This window comes from Tamandua tetradactyla, chromosome 16 (assembly GCF_023851605.1).
Source record: "Tamandua tetradactyla isolate mTamTet1 chromosome 16, mTamTet1.pri, whole genome shotgun sequence".
NCBI classification, from domain to species: Eukaryota; Metazoa; Chordata; class Mammalia; order Pilosa; family Myrmecophagidae; genus Tamandua; species Tamandua tetradactyla.
This window is the reverse complement of record NC_135342.1, coordinates 79652705-79672954: the sequence shown is the minus strand read 5'-3', so window position 1 is coordinate 79672954 and position 20250 is coordinate 79652705. Positions and strand designations below refer to the sequence as shown.

Sequence of the window (20250 nt, the reverse complement as noted above, 5' to 3'; positions counted from 1 at the left end):
GATGTTCTCCACTCTCTGGAAGTCTGTAGCAAATGATTTAAGGTTTGTGACTTACTCATGTCCCTGGGTGGCTTCCCACTGTCTTTAGTGTTGTGTTCTCAAACAACACCAGCTAATTCCACAGACACGTACCCTAAAAAGACACACACTACAGACAAACAAACAAAAAACCACCAACAATCAGAACATATTCCAGAAGCAGATAGGGGAGGCCAGGGATAATGTACCATCATTGGGAGGCCTGTGTGAGCCCTGAGCCATCTTCATTTCTTTAAAGGGGAAAAAAACCCCTCAGGAGTCAACTTTTTCATTGTGAGCCGATCTCAACAGCCTATGGCCCTGGGCTTCAAATACATAAGCAGTCCTGTTTCTGAGCAAAGTGGAAACAAAAATGAGCAACAGCCGAAGGGGAGACCCGGAACAATGGGAGAACACCCACTCTCAAAGAGAAACGTGGGCAGACTCGGGAGGCATGCGTACGCACAGTACAACCTAAACCTTTTCATTTCCTTTGCTGAATCCAGAGTTCAACTGCCTGAACACCGCCTTGCTCTCATGTTAGGGAAGGGGAGCCTCTGACCGAATGAATATGAAGCATCAGCACTAGATTACAATGGCCTGGGTCAAGCGTGGCCCTGGCAGCTGGCAGCCTGTGCTTCTAACACTGACTCACCCCAGCGACAAGCTCCACGTCAGGGGCACCTCACCTGAGCCAGCTCAGAGGCAAGTTCCTGCTCATTCTGCAGGCTGGCACCCAAGCCTGGTGCTTAACTAAAGAGGAAGAGGAGCTGGCAGCTGTCCACTGCCAAGTCTTTTTCCTGGTCCCCCTTTTAGTCCAACCAAAACCAATCACCTACAATGTCGGGAAGCACAAACCCAGTACAAGGACGGGAAAAAACACAGCCAGCTCCAGGAAGAGTAAATCCTGCCCTTTCAAAGACCCTGGAAACTGGTTCAGTCGACCCTGAGTCAACTATCCCAAGTGGGCTTTAAAACTGCATTTATGCGGCTGCTCTGGGCAAACCTCTTCTTTTCTGTGGACGGGTCAGGACAGCAGAGCCCTGCAGGAGACCTGGCAGAGCTAGCAGGGGCGGGACCCCACACCGGCAGCCCTTTTCCCGTATCCACACCTCGCCCATCTGCCAGTCCCAGGGGCACTGAGGAACACGCGCACAACTCCTCACACGTCTTTCTCCAGCGGGACCCATGCACCCCCTCCCCAGAATGCCCTTCCCGGGGCCCGGGGTCTTTTCTTCCCCAAACTGAGAAACCAGCTGCATCCCAGAGCCACTGAGCGCCAACATCTGCCAGCGGGGACACCTTCTCCAGGCGCCCCCCAACCCGAGCATCTGCCCGGCCCCTACCCCGCCGCCTCCTGCCTTCCTTTTCCTAAGTCCTCGCCTCGCACCCCAACCCCAGGTGACCCCCGACCCCCGACCTCCACACCCTGACCCCACGTAGATCCGCATCCTTGCCATCCCACGACGCTTAGTCCATCCCGCACGGACCTCCACCCCGTTACCGCAAAGGCCCCTCATCCCGCCACCGCCCGGGGACCCCCGTCCGTCACCCCAAGGCGGCCCCTTCCGTCACCCGCTGCGAGTCCCGCGCCCCCACGCCTCCCGGGGACCCCGTCCCGTCCCTCGCGGTTCCCCACGCCGTCACGCCCGGGCATGCCCTCGCCCCTCGAGCCGCGGCCGGTGAGCCGGAGGCCGCCCCAGCCCCTCTCACCGCAGCGGGCGCACCCGGAGCGAGCGGGCGCCGTCGGGACTCCGCAGCTGCGCTGACCGCGCCGGCCGCCAGCAGCCGGGTCCTTCTCCGCGCCGGCGAGCGCGCTGTCAGTCAGCCCGACGCCCGCCCCCGGCCCCGTCTGCGCAGGCGCCCAGCAGGGACACGCCCCGCCCCTCGCAGACCGGGTCCGGGTCACGTGGCGGGGGCTGCTGGCGGTCGCCGCTGTCCGGGTCTCCGCTGCCGCCGGGCTCGCCGGGGGTCCCCGGGGGTCGCCGCAGGCCGGGCCCCCACCCCGCCAGTGTGCCCCCCGGGCCCGGCCGAGCGCACGCTCGTGGGAATCGCGGCCTGGGATCGTCCCGGTTCCCCTTTCCTGGCCCTGCTCCTAAACAGGGTGTTCTCCCCGGCCGGGACGAGGCGGGGGCCGGTGTCTGTGCGAACACGCGAGGAGGTGGCTTGGCGGCTTGGGGAATAGAGAGCCCCGGCAGGGGGGAGGTGCGGTTCTGGTGGCTTCTCTGCCCTGATTTCCCACCTCAAAGAGGGTGCTATTTCCGGCCCGCCGTAGGAGTTACAGTGAAGGCGTAATATTAACAAACATGTTTTCAGAAGCGGTCAGGCAGGTATACAGTGGTATAGATGGACAATTTGAGGCCGATTTATTTTTTAAAAAGAGGCTTCTTAAAGACTAACAGATTCCACCTCAACTACTCCAAAAATTCTAGGCCAGTCTTCACCTTTTTAGTAAATACAAAAAATTAAACTTTTTCAGGTCATTCGGCTTCTTCCACATTTCCTTTTTTTCTTTAAAGTATAAAATAGGAGTTCTTGCTATGGAAGCTATTTTAGTTATAAAGGGAATATAGAAATATAAACTGATGCCCGCCTCCCCCCCCCCCCCCAAAAAAAAGAATTTCTGGCTATGTCAAACTCGGGTCCAGAGACTATCAAAGTAGAGAATCTGATTTCAGAGTGTTGCTCCTACACCGAAATTTTCTAAAGGCATTCCACAGCAATATTGCAGAGCTGTAGTGCTCCTTCTGGTGGCTACTTGTATGAAATAATACAGCTGTTTAAAAATAAATGCAGTGGCATCTGAAACAGGGTTGAATGTCAATTTAAGAAAACTTTTTTCTTAAGTCATAGGAGTTAGCCAGGAGTAATGGAATTCTACCAATTGAGATAAGGAAACGGCATATGAATGGATGAGAAAGCACCCGGCCTGTGCCATGGACAGGACTACTGGTCCCTGGAAAAATGACCTAATAAACTGTGGACTCGCTCAGAAAGGTTAAAGAAACAGCATGAAGACAAGAGCCGGGAGCTGCAGTTCCCTAAGGGTTCTGGGGCCTTCAGAGCCATTGCAGCTTTTGGCCCATCCCGGATTTGCTTGGGTGAATCAGTAGGGCTGCCAGGTATGAGAAGCTGAATCTCTAGGTGTTTTCAGCTTGGTGTGAACCCAGGAAGAGAAGGACTACAAGGCAGCCTCCATTCCTTTACGTATATGCTGCAGTTAGGTGGACGTGCCATTTGTCCCCTCTAGGATCTTGCCCCATATCTCACAGAATATGAGTACAATCTTGCAGAATTTAAGGGAATGGAGGGTGATCATACTGAAGGCTGGAGGAAATCCTTGCCTGATTCAGTGAGTCAGCCTAGCACAATGCGCTGACTTGTGCAACCCTAATATGGCTTTCACAATATCACCTGCTCAGAAAATTGAAAACCTGTGAGCTCACTCGGGGAGATCCTATTTTAGGGAAATACATTTCTCCTCAAGAGATTTGTATAGACCCTCTCTCTGCCTCATGAAAAGTTTTCTGATATTGCCAGAAGGTTGGAGAGAGGCAGATGTCATGACTATTTTCACAAAGGGGAAGAAAGTGAGTCTGCAAACCACAGACCAGCCAGTAAGCTTGCCACTGGCCTGAGAAATATTCAGAACAGATTACTTATGAAAAATATTTGTGAACCCTCCAAAGAGGAAGCACTGATGACCAAGTCATGCTAGGTTAGCCCCACCCAACCCCAACCCCTACCCCCTGAAATGTTTAGACTGGTGAATCAAGGAAATATGGTAGAAGTAGTGTATTTAGACTTGGAGGATGTATTTTTCAGGATTCTTTCCATTACAATGAATGACAGACACACAATACCATTGTTTTTTTAAAAAGAAGGAATATAATGTTTCATGTAACTGCAGGATGCAGAGGTGCAAATGATGATGTCAGAACTTGGTCTTTTTCCTTCTCTAAACTGCTTTGTACTGAGCTTTCATTCTCAGATAGGTTCTTTTTAGAAACGGCTTTCAGCAGTCTCGGCTTATATTTTCATAGCTTAGCAGCCCCAGTGGAAAAAATAATTCTCTTTTTCAATACTTCTGGCAAAAGGCTTGGGATTTGATGTGACTAGACCAAGAGCACTCGTGCTCATGCTCTGTGGCCAGCTGGCTGGAATAAGTCAACCTGCCAGAGCTGGACAGGAAGGAAGTCAGCCCCAGCCATACCCCTTAGGTGGAGAGCAAGGAAGGTTGTTCCCCACAGGGAAGATAAGGTGCTCTTGCCAGGATAAGGGGAATAGGTCAGGGGCAAGCAGGGAAAAACCACAGATATCCAGGATAAAGCTTTCACTAGAGAATTTCAGGATATTGCATAAAGCACCTGAAAAGAAGTTGGGAGAAACAGTAAATTTATTGGTTGGCCGAACCAAGACTCAAAAATAGAGTAGAGGGTGAGTCAGAAAAAACAGCCATATATGATAAAGCAGGTGATGTGACTCCGCATCAGTACCATGCCTCTGTTTGCCAACTGGGATCACTTTTCCCTCCCCCTTTGTATTTGTTTCCTATTGCTGCTGCAATACAGTACCAGAAACGTGGCTTGTGCTGGTTTGAAGTTGTGATGTGCCCCCAGAAAAGCCATGTTTTTTTTTTCCTAATGCAATCTTGTGGGGACAAACCTATTGTTAAGGGTGGAAATTTTGGATTGTTTCCATGGAGATGTGGCACACCCGTTTGTGGGTGTGACCTGTTGGTTAGATGAAGATGTGACTCTACCCATTCAAGATGAGTCCTGATTAGTTTACTGGAGTCCTTTAAAAGAGGAGACGTTGTGGAGAAAGCACGGTTGCTTCAGAGCTAACAGATGCAGACATTTAGAAATGTTTGGAGAGCCAACAGAGAGAGCAGACACCTAGACACAAATGTCTGGAGAGACAGAGCCCAGCAGACGTCGCCATGTGCCTTCCCATGAGGTGCTAAGCAAGCCAGAACCCAGAGCTGTGTCCCAGAGTAGCTAAGAAGGGCCTACAGATGCTTAGAGAGGAAACCACTAGCATCAGAAGCTGGAAGCAATGGAACCAGGAACAAGGACCAGCAGACGCCAGCCACATGCCTTCCCATGTGATGGGCATCACCTTTCTTGAGTCAAGATATGTTCCTCTGGGTGACTTAGTTTGAACATTTTTTTACCTTAGAGCTGTTAACTTGTAACTTAATAAATTCTTTTTAAAAAAGCTGTTCCATTTCTGGTATATCGCATTCTGGCAGAATTTTACAAACTAATACATGGCTTAAAACAACACAAATTACTATCTTACAGTTCTGGAAGTCAGAAGACCTAAAAATCAAAGTTTGGTAGAGCTGTGCTCCTTTTGGAGGCTCAAGGGAAAGTCTGCTTCCTTTTTCTAGTTTCAAGAGACCACCCGCATTCCTTGGCTCATGGCCCCATCTCCATCTTCAAAGCCAGCAGAGTATCATTTTCCAACTTTTCTGCCTCTGACTCTCCTCCCTCCCTCTCAGAAAGACCCTTGTGATTACTTTGGGCCCACCTGGATACTGCAGGTTAGCCTCCCATCTCTAGGTCCTTAACTTAATTCCTCTACAAAGTTCCTTTTGCCAAGTAACGTATTCACAAGTTTCAGGGTTTAGGACTGACCATCTTTGGGGAAGCTCAACTGACCCCACCCTTCTTTAGGGAGCACAGCCCTTGTCCATTCCCTTGCCCTGAGTCCTCCTGGCTATAGAGATTGGCACAGGGAGACATGACCCCAGCAGTGCCAACCAGTGTCCTTCCCTAGGGTTGACAGACAGAGGCTGGAAAAAGAAAGAATTCCTTTTCCTTGCAGTGGCTAAATGGGGAGGAAGTACATGTGGGTCTCCTGGGGGCCATCTTTCCCACCTCAGGGTGAGTGGGTGTGCAGAGAGCGCGCATCATGCAAACAGGCTAGGAGTTCAGTGGACACATCGTTGGCCAGTAACCCAAGTGAGGACAGGCTCCACACTGGTGTCCCATAGAGAAGAACTAAAGAAACTAGGGATGTATAGGTAGGAGAAATTTAAAATTTTGCCAAGATTTGGCTCCAGATTGATATAAACCAAATCTTTCTATGAATCACAAAATCAAATTGGAGTGTTGCATAATCCGCTGTTTTCTTGATGACACTGGGGCTAAATGTTTTCCCAGTCTCTGCTTAATGGGTCTCTTTAGGAATCAGGAATTTATTATGGACCAAAGCAGCCATTTATCTTTGGATGACCTTGACTGTTAAGAAATTTTATCATAACAGTCTTTCTAATACTTGAAGATAAGTTATAATGTCCCCTCTCCCCCGCCACTTAATCTTCCCCATTTTACTCCTAAAGAACTCTCAAATAGGTCTAGTGTGCTCTCTGCACACTTGGGCCCCCTTGCAAAGGTTCACACAATCTGTTTTCCCTTCTGGGTCCTTCTCACCTGTCCCTTTGCTGGGACCCTCTTCCTCTACCTTCACCCTCAACCCCTGTTGCCTAACAAATGGCCATGTGTCCTTCAGATATCCCATCCCAAATGAAATCTTTCGTGTGATCCCCCCCACTCCCCCAGCTAGGTAAAATCCCTGGGTAGAGCCTCTCGTCGCTGGCTGCCCTTTCTCTCCACAGGAATGCAGCAGTTCGTAATCAGGCATTCGTCTGTGCAATTCTACTCCATGCTCTGCAAAGGACAGGAACTCTGGTTTTGCTCACACAAGTGTCTCCAGCACCTGACACAGTGCCAAGCACTTGCTGCATGAGTGAATAGATGAGTTCAATTTCAGGATCTGGGGGACTGGGGCCCAGGACAAGAAGAGCACTGAGTTACTGCAGCCAGTGTCTGAGTGGGCAGGGACTCGCTTATTGATGACTCACAGATCCGGTCTTGGCACCTGTGCCAGGGGAACCAGGTCAAAGGCACATCTGGGCCATGGTCTCGGGCTTCTCAGGGAGGGAGTGTGGGGAAAGGCAGTGTATTCACAGCCAGGCAGGTTAAGGTCTGCAGGTTAGCTCTGCTCCCATTCTTCTTTTGGGCAATTACTTGACTCTGAGCCTCAGTTTTCTCAGCCATACAAAGGGAAAATACCAACTTCAAAATATGTTAGGATAGAGCGAGTCGATGTGGCAGTGTGACACAGCAGCTAAGATGGATCTGGCTCTGAATCCTGGCTCTCCACCTGCTCGCTGGGTGACCTTGAGCAAGTTGCTCAACTTATCTGGGCCTAGGCCTATTTCTCAATCTATAAAAGGGGCCAACCATTGCAAGTTCACTCACTCCTTCGTTCAGTGCGTGTTTAGTGAGTGCCTACCTTTTGACAGGCACTGGGAGATAAGAGCAAAGAAGACCAACAACAGATCCATGTCCTTTGTGAGGCTGGCATTCCACCAGGTGTGAACAAGTGAAAGATAGGGGATGTTAGCTGAGAGGTGGCACAGAGAAGAGCAAGGCAAGGAGGAGGAAATGAAATGTTGCAGGAATGGGAGGGAGGGAGACATTTCAGATAAGGTGCCATCAAGGAAGCTGCCTCGGGGGTCAAAGCCCAAAAGGCATGACGGAGTGGGCCTGGTGCTTTGTGCCACTGGTGCTCCCCCATGCTTGCTGGCCCCACAACTTCCCCACACACCGGCCTAGTATCCCCGCAGGCTGCACCCATGGTGGAAGGAGAGGTGGCTACAGTGCAAAGGAATTCAGAGACACCTTGTTCCACTTTGGATTGTTATGACTTCTTAGACCTGACCTAGGCCTTTGGGTGGTGGGGTTTCAGTTTTCTGTCTTCCGTGTCAGTGAAAAAAAAAAAAGAAAGAAACCAACCACTTCTGGGTAAATCTCTCATTTTCCACTCCTCGTTCTTTGGATGTGTGCATGTGTGTGTCTGACTGTCTGTTTCTCTCCTTCCCAGCATTCACTGTAAAGGTCATAAATCATGAGTACACAGAGTTGGATGACTTCACAAGTAAAACCCCATATAACCATCACCCACATCAAGAAATAGAATATTTCTAGTGCTCTAGCGCCCTGCCCCTCAGCATTAATCACCGCCATCCCTCCATATGCTCCAGGGGGACGGTCCTTCCTCGCCTCTTCCAGCTTCTGGTGGTCCCAAGTGTTCCTCGGCTTGTGGCAGCCTAGTCCAATCTCCGCTTCTGTCTTCACATGGTCATTTTTCCTCCTGTGTCTGTGTCCAAATTTCCCTCATCTTATAAGGACACCCATCACATTGGATTTAGGGCCCTCCCTAATCCAGAAGACCTATCTTAACTTGATGACATGTGCAAAGAATCTATTTCCAAATAAACTCTCATTCCCAGTTCTGGGTGGATATGGATTTGGGGGGGAACACTGTTCAACCCAGTACAGCCGGTTAGTGAACTTCTTATGAAGGAATCATGTACACATATTCCCTTGTGCCTGGTTTTTTGACTCAACATTACTTTTGTGAGATTCTTCTGTCTAGGTTGCAAATACTTGTAGTTCTTTCATTCTCATTATTGTGTAGTGTTTCACTGTATGAAGATACCAGGATTTCTTTATCCATTCTGTTCATGGACATTCAGGTTATTTCCAGTTTGGGGTTATCAGGAATAGTGATGTATGAACTTGTACAAGTTTTTTTGTAAACACGGGTATACTTATGTTCAACTTGAGCAGACATTCCTAAGTTTTCCAAGGTGGTTTAACACTTACATTTCCACAGCAGTGTAGGAAAGTTCTCCGTATAATTGCTAAAATTTGGTGTTTTTTTCAGGGTGGCCATCCCAGTGGTGTGTAAACAGAATTTCTATGTGATTTAAATTTATATTTCCCTGATGACTAACGAAAATTAGCACTTTTTCATATGGTTTGGATATCCTCTTTTATGGAGTTTCTGTTAAAGTGTTTCACCCATTTTCCTATTGGGTTATCTTATATATTTTTAATTACATTTTTTATGTGTTTAAAAATAAATACATGTTCACAGTTAAAAAAATATTCACCAATTACACTCTAGTTTCTTGTATATATTTTCCAGGAATATTCTATGTATTTATAAACATATATGTCTCCTCCCCCAACTTTTCTTTAATACACAAAGATATATACTGTTTCACACAACAGACTTAATATACCTGAAGACTGTCCATATCAGTACTTAAAATCTCCTTCATTCTTTTTTATACTTGCACAGCACAGTACTCCATTTGTAAGTAAAACATACTTAAATTGATAGGCATATAGGGTATTGCCAGTATTTCACTTCTACAAATATACTACTATAAATACCACTGCAAACATGGGTGAGTCTATCTTTAGGATAAATCTCTAACCGTGGAATTGCTGGGTCAAAGCGTAGGTACACATAAATTTTTGTCATCCCTTACCGCATTTTGCTCTGTAAGGAGCGGACCAATTTGCAATTGCACAATTTGGTCTGCCTTGCTAACAAGGGGTACTATCTAACTTTTTATCTTTGCAAATCTATTAGGTGAAAAATGGCATCTCCTTGTACTTTTAATTTGCATTCATTCCTTCTTGTTTGAATAAGGCTGAGTACCTTCTCACGTATTTGAATATAGGCTCCACTTTAAAAGGGCTATTTTCTGGGATGAATGGTTAGCTGGAAATGTGGCACCAGCAGGTTTGCTTTTTGCCTAAGAGGTAAACAGAATAAACCTTGGAGTAGGGATGCCCTCCACCCTTGCCAGGGCTTCCTGGGCTGGGAGGTCTCCCGCTCTTGAGCCTCCAATGAAATCAGGGAGAGGCAAAAACTATTGTACCAGTCTCAAAACAGGAAGAAACCTTAGAAATCATGCTTAATCTCATATTTTAGAGATTAAAAAACAGCTGAGGCTTAGTGAGGGGAAATGGCCTGCAGAAGACCACATGTCAATTCTGTTGGAATGGGACGAAACCCTTGACGTTTTTGTCAACTGCTGAGATCCCTGGTAAATATTTTAGTGAATGATTCATTGTCCTGCTCCTTTAGCAAAGGTGCCATTTTAAAGTTCCAGTAAACAAGTTATACTAGGAACTGGAAACACAGGCAGCACAAACAAGTGTGGGGCCTGAAGAAAATTATGGGGTGAGATCTCTCCACTATTCATTTATCATGAGAGATTTTGAAATGGGCCAAAAAGATTACTGGGCGTCTTCAACAGGCAACTACGCATTGCTGGCCCTCTGGGCTTCCTGGTTTTATGAATCTTATCTTTAAACTCTATAGAGCTTTGTAAATCATAACAAACTGACAGCAATGCAAATAGTCCTGGCTCAGAGATGTTAGAGACACAAATGAATCTTGTCTGGTGGAAGTTCAATTTATTTTCCTCCCCCAGTGTGGAGAAAACCAGTTTTGCACCTGTTAAGCAATTCCATCTTCACGCTCTGGGCTGCCTGTCTATGTGTTCTTGGAATCCCCTTGAACCCACTGTAGCGTCTTACTGACTCCTTTATTACTTAGTGGACTAAATGAAATCTTGACATGTGTTCATTCACTGTCATGAATTTTTTTTGTTTTTACATTTTTTGTCAAGATTTTATCTTTCTCAAAAAATATTTATTGTGGTATCATATATACGACACAAAATTTTCCTCTTTAACCAATTTTCATGTGTAAAATTCACTGATATTGCATGCACAATGTTATGCCACCATCATGACCATCCATTCTCAAAACATTTTCATACCTGAAACAGAAATTCTGTAACCATTCAGCATATCCCCACTCTCCCCTCCTCCTAGCCCCCATACCCTATAAGCTGCTTTCTGTCTCTATGAATTTGCATATTCTAGATATCTCATATAAGTGAAATCTTGAGGTATTTGTTCTTTTGCGCTTGGCTTCTTTCACTCAACATGATAGCTTCAAGATCATCCATGTTGTGGCATGTATGAAAACATCAGTCCTTTTTATGGTTGAGTAATTTTCTGGTATATGTATACATCACATTTTGCTTATTCATTCATCAGTTGATGGGCACTGGGATTGCTATGAACACTGGTATACAAGTAACTTTTTGTGTCTCTGCTTTCAATTTTTTGGCACATGTACTTAGGAGTAGAATTGCTAGGTCATATGTAATCCTATGTTTAACTTTCTGATGAACCACCAAATTGTTTTCCCCAGAAGCTGCATCATTTTACCTTCCTACCAACAATGTAGACTGGGTCCTGTTTATGTACATCCCCACTCGCCAGCATTTGTTATTTTGTTTTTTGTTGTTGTTGCTGCCTTTGAGTATGTGTTTGTGTTTATTTAAATTCATCAAAGTTTAATGAAATTTAACTTTCATGGAAGAGTCCAGAAACCCTAGGCAATCTGTTCTAGTTTGCTAGCTGCTGGAATGCAATATACCAGAAACGGAATGGCTTTTAAAAAGGGGAATTTAATGAGTTGCTAGTTTACAGTTCTAAGTCCGAGAAAATGTCCCAATTAAAACAAGTCTATAGAAATGTTCAATCAAAGGCATCCAGGGAAAGACACCCTGGTTCAAGAAGGCCGATGAAGTTCAGGGTTTCTCTCTCAAGTGAGATGGCACATGGCAAACACAGTCAGGGCTTCTCTCTCAGCTGGAAGGGCACATGGCAAATACGGCGTCATCTGCTAGCTTTCTCTCCTGGCTTCCTATTTAATGAAGCTCCCCGGGAGGCATCTTCCTTCTTCATCTCCAAAGGTCACTGGCTGGTGGACTCTCTGCTTCGTGGTGCGGCAGCATTCTCTGCCCTCTCTGAGTCTCTCATTCTCCAAAATGTTTCCTCTTTTATAGGACTTCAGAAACTAATCAAGACCCACTCAAACGGGTGGAGACATGTCATCCCTAATCCAGTTTAACAACCATTCTTAACTAAATCTCATCAATCAGGGAGATGATCTCATTACAGTTTCAAACATACAGTATTGAATAGAGATTATTCTACCTTTATGAAATGGGATTTATATTAAAACATGGCTTTTCTTAGGGGGCATGCTTCCTTTCAAACCAGCACACCAGCTGTGCGACTAGATCTATTTCACAGGTGAGGAAACCAGTGTGGCCAGCAAGGGGGCCATGTGGCAGGAACAGGGTCAAACCAAGTCCGTTAAGACACAAAGCCCTTATGAGCCAGCAGAACCACTGGCTCCAGTCTTAACAGCAGCTGGGGGTTCCCAGCACGCACTATGCGAGTTAATTCTGAGAAACTCTGGATAAGGAAACTCAGGCTGGGAGGAGAAGAGCACCTCTCCCCAGGCCACCTGAGTGACTGACAAAGGTGGGACCAGCTGCGGTGTGTGCACGCTTTGAATGCAGCAAAGGGGACAATCCTGGGAATGGGCGCTCACTGGTCTGTGCCTGCTGCTGCCTGGCCGCTGGTGGGGTCCATTTTGCTGATGGCCTCGGGAACATCTGAACATCCTTCACATCAAAGCATTTCTGGAATTCCTCAGGGAGGGACTCAGACCTCAACAGGGTCCAGGCCACCAGGGTCCAGCCACTTCTTGCACTCTTCCTCCTCATACTCCTTCATGGCCTTCTTGATATGCAGCTTGGCATGGCCCCACACAAGCTCCTTGAAGGCCTCCAGCTCGTCACTAAAGCCCTCCATGTACTGGTGGTCAGCTGTCTTTATCTTGGTGAAGAACTGCCAGAAGCAGGCCTGGGAGTCCGTCTTCAGGCTCTTGGCCAACTCCAAGATGAACTGCATGACAATGGTCTGGTGGGTCACCTGTTCCATGAGTGCACATTTCTTCCCCACCTCTAGGTCAATGCACCAGATGACAAGGTAGTTGGCAGACTCTTTGCACACCAGGTGGACACTGTCTCACAGGTACTTCTGGCTGTCATCCCAATGGTGGAACATGCCAAAGTGCTTGATCTGTTTCTCGTACTTCTCCATGAAGGTTTGTGTTTCTGCTCCCTCACCTCCTCTGAGTCCTCCTCAGCCTGTCCCTGGCTTGGTGTGGACCATGCTCTTGCTGAAGCCGTCTTTGCTGAGCATGTCCACGTTTCAGAGCACACTCTCCTCCTTCTTGTGCATTTCCTCCAGCTTCTGCTCCCAGCTCTGCTCCTCCTTGTGCAGCTGCTGTACCTCGGCCTGCAGCCGTTCCAGCTCCACCATTTCTCCCTTGCCCTCAGTCACCTCCAACTCCTTCAGCTTCTGCTGGCACTCAGCCACCTTGCGGCTGCACTCGCAGCAGCCCCTATCCAGTTCCTCCTTCTCCTTCTGGAACTCCTCCACGAGGTCCACCCAGGCCTTATGCCGCCAGCGGAAGAGGCTGGCTGTGTTGACGTTAGGGTGCATTTCGTTCTCATTGTCTGACACCTTGATGTGGTCCCACACGCTGTCGTCCACCATCTTGCTTGGGCAGCCCAGCCCACTACAGCAGCAGTGGCACTGGAGACTTGGCTTGCGGAGCCCCCTGAGTGTGTAGACATCTTAGTGGGGGTGCAGTGGTATTTGGGGGTTCTGATTTACATTCCCCTAATGGCTAGTGATATTGAGCATTTTTTTCACGTGTTCATTAGCCATATATATATCAAAAAAAAAGTTCTTTACATATTCTGGTACTCAAGCTCTTATTGAATATATAGTACTGATTGGAAATAATTTAGAAAGTATTTCCAAATATTTTCTTCCAGTATCTGGGTTGTCTTTTCACTTTCTTGACAATGTTCTTTGATGCACAAAAGTTTGTAATTTTGATGAATTTATCTATTTTGTTTTTGTTGTTGCTTGGGTTTTTGGTGTCATCTAAGAACCCATTGCCCAAGAGTTTTATGGTTTTGGTTCTTAAGTTTAGGTTGTTGATTCATTTTGTGCTAATATGGAGTGAGTTAGGCATCCGGTTGCAATCTTTTCCATGTGGATAGCCAGTTTTCTCTTGTTGAAGAGATATTCTTTGCCTATTGCAAGTACTTGGCACCCTTTTTGAAAGTCAATTGGCCATTGATATGTAACTGAGAAGTCAGGATTTAAGGGATAATTATGGTCACTGAATTATTTTATTCCTTTTTACTTTCTCGTGTATTAGAGTAGCAGAGGGAAATACCTGAAGTCTTTGAACTATAATCCAATTGCCTTGATCTCTGATAATGATTGTATAACCTTTATCTTGTGCCTTTGTGATTGTAAAAACCTTGTAACTAACCTTCATTTGTACCCATTTTACCCATTTTTTTTTTTTTTTGCCTTTAGTCTTATGATCACTGAAGACAGCCCCTAATGTTTATTAATGACGGACCATGAGTCAGTCCAGAACTAACCCACCCCAATTCCAAAGTTATCTTGATAACGGAAACTAGATCTAACCAAATGGGTCCGCCTTCTATGTACAGTAACTTAGACTTTAACCTATAAGTCACCTATACCTCATTGTACTAAATATAATTTGTCATGCCCATTATCATTCTTAAGGCCACCATTTTCTTACAAACATTCTGTGACTAATCATGTAATCAATCTGCGCATGCCTGTTAAATCACCTGTAGTTACATCATCTCCAGCCACTGTACTCATTATCCTAAAACCTATCTTTTGATACTCTAAAACTATCAGATTTACTGCTTTTCAGGGAGACAGATTTGGGGGCCAATAGGCTGTCTGATCTCCTGCTTTGCACCTCTTTGAAACCCCAGTGTCTCAGGAATTGGCCATTTGAGTGCATTGGGAGAGAATCCACCAACGTGTGGGTCTATTTTTGGACTTACAATTCAGGTCCAGTGTGTCTGTCTTTAGACCAGTACCACACTATTTTGATTACTGTAGCTTTGTAATAAGTTTTGAAAGCGAGACGCGTGAATGCTTTAACTTTGTTCTTTTTCAAGATGGTTTTGGCTGTTTGGGTCTGCTGCACTTCTATATGTGAATTTGATGTTTGGCTTTCCACTGCCAAAAAGGCTGCTGGAATTTTGACCAGGATTACACTGAACCTGTACATCATTTTGGGTAGCATCAACTTCTTAACAATGTCGTCTTCCAATCCATAAACTCGGAATATCTTTGCATTTGTTTACATCTTCTTTATTTCTATCAACAACTTTTTAAAAAGTTTATATTTTAACATTGTTCATAGCAAGTACACCCCAAGTATACTGGCTCTTGCAGTCTTGGTAGCATTAAAAGATAAACATCCTTTTTTCCCCGCCTATGTAAAGAGTACTGACCACTGACTGGAGGTCTACCTCACTTTTCTCTCTGTGGAAACAAATTTGGAAACAAAGATCGAAGGAGATGGGACTCCCAAGGTGGTTGACAGAATGTGTAGTACTGTGATGAATATACAGATATACAAGATGTGTTCACATAATTTTAAACTTTCAAAGCGCGATCTTTACTTCCCAAAACGTAGCTAGAAGGAAGAGTTTCTGGGAGCAAAAACGGAAAATGAGAAGGTGGCTTGCAGACAGAGATTCTGATAGATCCCTGAGCGGTCATTACGGCTTTCATCAGTCCTACAACTTAGTCTATGCTTGTCAGTTTAAAAACAAACACCAAGCACCTACTCCCTGCCCTGGGAAAATTGTCCCTAAATTATATACGGAATTCAAAGAAACAAAAACGTGTGTCTACCTTCCAAACACTGAGTACGTGTCACCTGGAAGGGATGGTGGAGCTCTACTGTTCAAGTTCCTCGGAGACCCCAGAGGCTCAGGGGACCCCAGGCTCAGCCTCAAACCCTCCTCCAGCGCGCTTTCCCTTCGCGCACGGGTCGGTCGGCTCAGTCGTTTCCACTCTCGCTCTTTTATTTTCTCAATTTCCTACCTTTCGTTCCTGCACAACATACAGGATCTGTCTAAAGCCGGCGACGGGGCGGCTCTGCGGGCGCCGGGCAACTCGGCCTGCAGAACCCGACCCGGTGCCACAGCCTCACGGCGCGGCTTGGGCCTCGCGGCGGCCCGTAACGCCCGTCCTTTCTCTTCCGGCCCTCATTTTGGATGGAGCCCTTTATTTTTGCGAGGGGAGGCCGCGATGAAGAGCTGAGTTTTCTCAAATAACTGTCTCTCTCTAAGACACTGCGTCCCGGAGGACTCCCTGCCTCCGCGCCGCACCCCGCCCGAGGCGCACCGACTCCGAGGCGCCGCGGGGGCGGCTGGGACTGCGCAGGCGTGGCGCCGCTGTTCCGCGGGCCCACTTCCGGGAGTCGGCGGGCGCGCTTCCCGGCGGTGATCTGGGTTCCGGCGTCTGCTCGGCTGCCGCTGCCTCAGACCCGCGCGGCGCGGGGAGCCGAGCCGCGAGGCCCGCTGCGGTCCGGCCATGAGCGCGGCCGCATGATGCAGCCCTGCCTCGGTCGCTTCAGTCGCCGCCGCCGTCGCCGCAGGCCGGGAGGAGCCGCAGCGCCGGCGACCCCGCCTGGGCCTCGGGTGAGTGAGGCGGGCAGGGCTGGGCCGGCTGCTCACGCCCCGGCTCCGGCCACTCCCGGTCCCCGGCCGCCTTCTCTCTGCCCCGCTGTCCCCTCTGCTCCCCGCTGCCGCGCACCCGCGACCTTCCGGAGATCCTCGGGGCACCTCTGACCTGCGCGTGACTTCCTTCTAGGTGTCTCCTTGTCACTTTTAGTTGCCCTGTTGGAATAGGGCCTGGATTGCGTGCAGCCCCAGCGTTTCCCCTGACCTTGGGCGTGACACTCAGCTCTCGGGCCACGGGTTTCTCTTGTGTGCGTTGGGGTTCGGGTGACTGGTAACCGGGTTGTTGTTAGGACCAGAAGAGACCCTGGCTATAAACACGTCTGTAGGCTGTAAAGAGATCTTTACAAGCATGTATTACAGTGGACATTAGCACATCGCGTGTGGCTCCCCGAAGACCACTGTTCCTTCCTCCCTTTTATTTTAAACTTTTCTCTTCTTTTATTCTTTGCCCATCATCCGCTTTGCTTTCCTACCCGCTCCTCCACCCGTCACTTGTCTTTGGGGTTGGGGAGTGAGGTGTCGCTGCCTGACATCTGCATCACGGACAATCAGGTCAGCCTTTAGGGCAACGTGTGCATCTTTTCTTGATGCGACCCAGCCTCATCCCTCCTGAGTGGCCATTGCTGCTGCACCTAAGTCCCTTTTGCTGTTTCGTGGGCACAGTTTACTAGCTAATGAATAATCAGTTTATTATGGACGTACAGTAGGAGCGTGAGAACTGTTGAGGAGTTGCCTTCTAGCCTGTTTCACTGTTTAGGTTGTATATGGTGTTGTCCAAATCGATACTAGTTGTATCCAAATCAGTGCTACTTGTTTCCTTTGAAATGTGCTTAGTGTATGTTTTTAAGGCACCTATGCTTATCTGTAATACTGTAACTGTCTTAGATGGTGTAGAAATTCACATCGGTATGTACTTCTTCCTACACTCTTCATTTTCACCAGAGTTTGATGTTGCTTTACAGCTTTTACTTAACTGAAGTCACTTTTAAAGAGACACCTTGTAGAATTTGCTTGTTAGAAAGTCAGAACATGGTTAAAATGAAAACACTCTTGGAGTATTTGGAAAATGGACTAGAACAGAAGGATTGATTAAAATGCATTTCTTGAACATTCTGGAAAGTAGAAGCGTTAGGGTTTTGGAAGTTATTTAGATTGTGTACTTTGGGGTGTTTGGTAGGTTTGCATTGGCTTCTGCATCTGGGATGAAGAATACGGGTATTTGAAAAGGTAGTTTTCTGAAAAATTCATTAAATGACAATTGGAACTATTTCTGTAGATGTCTCATTTCACTGGAACGGAAGTATTCTGTTACCAGTGGCTTTCTGGCCTCCAGCCTGCCTTTGGTTCTTTGGCTAATACTTAGTGAATTGACACCTGAATGTATTGGAACTTTACAGCCATGCTTATCAATGAACTGTAAAAGCAGAAATCCTCCTTCTTTTAGTTTGTAAGGTACCAGAATGCAATATACCAGAACTGGAACAGTTTTTAAAAGGGGAATTTATTAAGTTGCAAGTTTACAGTTCTAAGGCTGTTAAAATGTCTACAGTAAGGCACCAACAAGATGTTCCACTCATTCAGGAAAGGCTGATGCTGTCCAGAACAGCTCTGTCAGTTGGAAAGGCAAATGTCTGGGTCTTTGGCTTCTGAACACTTTTCTTAGCTAGGAAGGTACCCAGCGATCTCTGCTACCTTTCTCTCATCATTTCATGATGCTTCCCCAGGAATGCTTCCTTCCACATCGCCAAAGGTTTCTGGCTCCAAAAGCTCTGTTGGTTCTGAGCTTTTTCCCAAATGATTGCCTCTTAAAGGGATCCAGTAAGGAACCCCACCTTGAAAGGGTGGAGACACATCTCCATGGAAGCCATCTTATCAAAAGTTAACACCCACAGTTGGGTGGGTCATATCTCCATGGAAACAATAAAAAGATTCCACCCACCAATAGTGAATGAGGATTAAAGAGCATGGCTTTTCTGGGGTACCCAAGAGTTTCAAGCCAGCGCACTCTTTAAGAAAGAAAAAGCATCAATGTGAATAGAACAGCCAGCAGAGAGAAAGTGCTACAAACTTTGTGTAAGAACTTTATATAATAAGTATAAACAAACTTTAAACATTAGAGCAGAGCATAAGGTAAAAAATCAAAACTCCCACTTTCACTCCCTCCCCAAAGCCAATCATCAAAGTTAGAGTTCACAGCTTGCTGTGCAGCCATTCAGCTGTAGCATCCTTCCATCTGTTTTGGTCCCTTCTTACTTAAAAATATACTTCTTTACCATTGACAAACAACTATACTTTCTAATCATGAAGGAGATAGAGGCCATTGGGGAGAGTCCTCTCAACTTTATTCGTTTCTAGTTAAGGTATATTTGAGTATCCATCAGTCTTTTTCTTCTCCTTATCTCTGAGGAAGAGATAGTTCCTCTTTCCCAATATTGTTAATTCTTGACCTGTGCTTTGGTCTGCCTGTTATTGAACTCTGAGTTATCATATACGTATTATCACTTGGCTCTTTGAATTTTTTCTATTTCACCAACTGTCCACAAACATGTGCTTGCTAATCTTGACCCGATTTATTACTAGGTTTCATTCCCTCCAGAAACCTTCACTAAAACCCTATTATCTGATATAATCCAGACTCCTTCTGGGGCCAGGATAAGGCTTTATACTGGAATGATACCTTATATTTTAAAAACACCATGTTATCCTATAGTACCTTGTATTTAGTGAGTGCTTGATAAATGTTTGATTGATGAATAATTTGGCTAGGCACAGGGAGTGTAAGAGTGTTTAATTGGAGGAAACAGCAGGAACAGATGCACAGAGGTGTGAAATTCCATGGCCAGGGAGCCACAGCGAGTGCTACGGGAAGATCTCACTGTGTGAGAGAGGTGAAAATTGAGCCTGGAAAGGTAGGCCAGAGCCAGAGTCCATCAAGCCTTCAATGCCAAGGCCGGCGCTACAAAGTTCTTGACTAGGATGATTTTGTGACCTCCATTGTGATCTTTTTATAACAGCTTCATTCTCATACCATGCAGCTCACCCACTTAAAGTGTACAGTTCACGAATTTTAGTGTATTCACAGAGTTGTGCAGCCATCATCACAATCCATTTTAGAGCAGTTGATCACATTAAAAAGAAATCCTGTATCCTTTAGCTATCATGGCCCCAACCTCCAGCACTAAGCAACCTCCGGTCTACTTCCTCTCTCTATAGATTTCCCTATTCTGGATTTTCATATGAGTAAAATTATATAATGTGAGCTCTTTTGTGTCTGGCTTCCTTCATGTGGCATAATGATTTCAGAGTCCATCCATGTAATCAGTACTTCATTCCTTTTTATGGATAACAGATAATATTCCATTATATGGATATGCCACATTTGTTTATCGATTATCGGTTGATGGTCATTTGAATTGTTTTCACTTTGGGGCTACTATGAATAATCTATAAACATTCACATATAAGTTTTAAGTGGTCATATATTTTCAGTTCTCCTAAATATCTTCCCAGGAGTGAAATTACAGAGTCTCGTATGATAGCTCTATGTTTAATTGTTTGAGGGACTGCCAGGGTGTTTTCCAATGTGGCTGTACCATTTTACATTCCCATCAGCAGTGAGTGCATGAGAGTTCCAGTTTCTCCATATCTTCACCAACACTTATTTGTTGGTGTTTTTTGTTTTTTTTTTTTTGATTTTTTTTAAAATTCTAGCCATCCTAGTGGGTGTGGAGAGGTATCTCGTGATTTTTTTTCCAACAATTTTTTATCCACCATACAATTCCTCCAAGGTGTGCAGTCACTCAGTGGCTCTCAGTATAATCATAGAGCTGTGCTTATATTGCTACAGTCAACTTTAGAACATTTTCATAGCTCTAAAA

At 46.2% G+C, this 20250-nt stretch overlaps 2 protein-coding genes and 1 pseudogene across 4 annotated transcripts in view; 1 reads left to right on the top strand and 2 right to left on the bottom strand.

Moving 5' to 3' along the window:
* The window catches only part of KIAA0513 (KIAA0513 ortholog), a 57079-nt gene extending 55266 nt beyond the window's left edge, over nucleotides 1-1813 (bottom strand). For both annotated transcript variants that reach the window (XM_077133215.1, XM_077133214.1), the window contains exon 1: nucleotides 1732-1813. The gene's annotated coding sequence lies outside the window, so the exon portion shown is untranslated. The remainder of the gene's footprint in view (nucleotides 1-1731) is intronic.
* An 8942-nt stretch (nucleotides 1814-10755) lies between these two features.
* On the bottom strand, nucleotides 10756-16046 carry LOC143659866 (hsp90 co-chaperone Cdc37 pseudogene; annotated as a pseudogene).
* Nucleotides 16047-16202: 156 nt separating this feature from the next.
* Nucleotides 16203-20250, top strand: part of ZDHHC7 (zDHHC palmitoyltransferase 7) — a 47178-nt gene continuing 43130 nt past the window's right edge. Inside the window, exon 1 of one of the 2 annotated variants that reach the window (XM_077133211.1) lies at nucleotides 16203-16330. The gene's annotated coding sequence lies outside the window, so the exon portion shown is untranslated. Of the gene's footprint in view, nucleotides 16331-16462; nucleotides 18446-20250 lie in introns of those variants that run through there. The other variant, XM_077133212.1, reaches the window with a different exon arrangement.